The sequence below is a fragment of the Prionailurus viverrinus genome, chromosome B1, assembly GCF_022837055.1.
Source record: "Prionailurus viverrinus isolate Anna chromosome B1, UM_Priviv_1.0, whole genome shotgun sequence".
In the NCBI taxonomy this organism is placed as follows: domain Eukaryota; kingdom Metazoa; phylum Chordata; class Mammalia; order Carnivora; family Felidae; genus Prionailurus; species Prionailurus viverrinus.
Genome location: NC_062564.1, coordinates 115,494,298 through 115,497,752, shown reverse-complemented (window position 1 = coordinate 115,497,752; position 3,455 = coordinate 115,494,298).

Genomic DNA, 3,455 nt, shown 5'->3' with positions numbered 1-3,455 from the left:
GAGAGAGAGTGTGTGTACACACGCTCACTAGTGGCGGGGGGGGGGGGGGGGGAGGGAGGAGAGAGAGAGGGAGAGAGAGAATCCCAAGCAGGCTTGGTGCCGTCAGCACAGAGCCCGATGCGGAACTCGATCTCATGAACCACAAGATCGTGACCTGAGCTGAAACCAAGAGTCGGTCACTTAACCAACTGAGCCACCCAGGTGCCCCAAGAACTACATTGCTTCTTAATAAAGATGGTCCCTCTAGAATAGCAGTTCTCAAAAAAGGTAATGACTCCTTCCAGGGCATGTTTGGAAATGTATAAGTGCATGTTTGGGTGTCACAATGATGAGGGTGCTATTGGCCTTGCCATGTGGCCAGGATGCTAAATGTCTGAGCAGACCTGTACAATGAGGAATAATCCTGCCTAGTATGCCAGGTAGTTCCCCCATTGAGGATATGCTCCAAAGAATGATCAGCCCTTTCCTTGATTCTTCCATAGTACTCCTTATATAGAAGCAATCATGATAATATGAACAACCACAGTTTGGAACCTTTCCTCATGCTGGCCCCATACTTACTTCATGCTTTACTGGCATGCTTACATAATTCTTAAAGAAACTCTGTTAAGAAATGTTATTTTGTAGGTGATAGAGCTGAAAGTCGGAGAAGTTAAGGTACATAGCTAGAAAGTAACCTTGTTCATTTCAAACCTACCAGTCCCTAGGACCAGAGGGTTCTTTCTGAACCACTTCTCTGTACTGCACCACTTGATCCCGTGAGAGCCTACTCTGCGTTTTCAATACAGATAGGTGAAAGGCAGGCAAATCTCTAGGTGCCTTGAGGATTTTTATCGACTAAAAAAGAAAAACTAATTAACTAAATGCCCCGGAATTGTGAGCAAATGGAGTGGTTGTTGTGTAGATTTTTGATGAGACGATGCATGTGTGGTTAACGCACTTTGAACAGGGCAATTTGTCTCTGATCTGGAATTTTATATGCTTTTGAATTGCACTAATAATGTCACATTAGCAAGTTTATTACTCCTTAATTGATAAATACATCTTCAACATTCCTAACCAGTTTGTAGCTTACTTGAAACAAAACAAAACTGTTCTGTGAGATTATGTTGGAATCAGATGCTCATTAAACTCTTAAATATAATGCCTCAGACTGTCGCACTTTAAATACCTCTTTATATGGTAAGTCACTGAAAGGACTGTTAATGCTTTCCTTCTATATATTGACATTTTATGATTTTGTACTTTATGATTTATTTGAAATGTAAAAATAATGGTATTTTGTTTTATATATCTTCTTAATATCTAATTTTTAGTCCTCTTTTTTAGCATAATTTTTGGTGCTCTTATTAAACTTAATTTTAATGGAAATTAACTTTAATGGAAATTAAAATTAGTATCATGTCTGGGTTTTTTTTTCTTCTTCTTCTTCTTGTTTTAACTGCTAAACAAAAAATATTTTAAACCAGATGTCAGGTTAGGAAATGGAAGAGGCAGCAGACTTCCAAAGAGAGAGGGATGGCCACACAGAAGCGTGGCTGGAGACTGCTCAAAGCACAGTAACTCTCAGGGCGGTATCACAGCTCATGTCTCTGATTTCTCACACCCAAATCTGGCATTATTTGCGGGAGCCCCTTGTGGCAAAGCCCCTTGTGGCAAAGTGTTGAGTGCTTGTCTCTCTTCCACTTATCAGCTCTGAGGGAAGAGTTTCTTTTAATACCACAACCTATGAATTTTGCCTACAGATGAGCCCCCTGCCAGCTTCTTCCATGGCCCATTCTCCCTCCTACTGTCACAGCTCAGAGTGACCTAAAGTGGCCCTTCTGAAAAACTCCCTGCTATAGACTAAATGTGTGTGTGCCCCCTAAATTCATATATCATCACCAATGCAGTGGTGTTTGGAGTGGGACGTTTAGGAGGTGACTAGGTCCCGATGGTGGAGCCCTCATGAATGGGATTAGTGTCTTTATTAAACAGGGTCCAGAGAGCTCCCTTGCCCTGCCACCACGTGAGAATGCAATGTGAAGACAGCTATCTGTGAGCTGGGAAGTGGGCTCTCAACAGATCCTGAATCTTCCAACCTCTAGAAATGTAAGAAATATATTTCTGTTGTTTATAGGACAGCCAGTCTGGTATTTTTATTATAGCAGCCTACATGGCCGCTCCCTAATCTCATCACCCAGTTCAGTCCCTCCACAGCCCTCCCTACTATCTATGGTTATTCTGTTTATTTAAACCCTCAGCTTCTACAATCTGTTCCCCTTCCCCTTCTACAATATGATGTGCAAGTTTTTAATTTGGATGAAGTCCAATTGGTCTACTTTTTCTTTCATTGCCTGTGCCTTTGATGTCCCATCAAGAAATCATTGCCAAATCCAATGTCATGAAGCCTTTCCCCATCTTCTAAAAATGTTATGGTTTCATCTTTTGTGATTAGGTCTTTTATCCATTTTGAGCTGATTTTTGTACGTGGTGTAAGGTAAGATTTAACCTCATTCTTTTGCACGTGGCTACGGTTTCCCCAGTGCCATTTGTTGAAAAGACTGTCTTTTCCCTGTTGAATGGTTTTGGTACCCTTGTCAAAAATCATTTGACCATATATAGGAGGACATATTTCTGGGTCAATACTATATTTTAAAAGAATGAGGGGCACCTGGGTAGCTCAGTTAGTTAAGCATTCAATCTTGATTTTGGCTAAGGCCATGAGCTCATGGTTCTGAGGCCCAGCCCTGCAGCAGGCTCCAGGCTGGGCATGAAGCCTGCTTAAAATTCTCTCTCTCCCTCTCCCTTTACCCCTCCCCCACATGTGTGCACACACACTGTAGTCAAAAAAAAAAAAAAAGCTCTAAATCACTAAACAGTTTTGTACTGATACCAGAATATTCAGATAAATCAATGAAACAAAATAGAGATGGCAAACCCATATCCTCTAGTATAAAAGTGGCATTACACCATGAAGGAACAGGAAATAAGGTCATAAAACAAGTGCTAGGCCAATGGTTAATTATTTAGAAAATCAAAATAACACATTTTCCCTCTTCTCATATACCCAAATCCCAAGAGTTAGGTCTAAAAAATAGAAATAATATTGTATGTATCTATGAAACTTTTGATATGGGAATGGGAGCTGATTTTCTAAGTGTAAAAGAGTAACAGATTCAGTCACAAAAATAAAAGCACAGTAGGTTTGATGACATAAAAACAGAGAACTTCTGTGTTCCAAAATGACAGTTGGCAAATCATGAAAAATAATTATATCAGCCTTGAAAAAAATTTAATATTCTTAATAGAGTGCTTATGATTCAGTGAGTAGAAAGCCCAGTTTTAGGTGGGGGCTCAGTGGGTAGAGCATGTGACCCTCGAGAGAGTTCAACCCCATGTTGAATATGGAGCCTACTGACAAAGTAAATAAAATAAAAATAGGTAAAAGATACACAAAATTTTGAAAATACAAA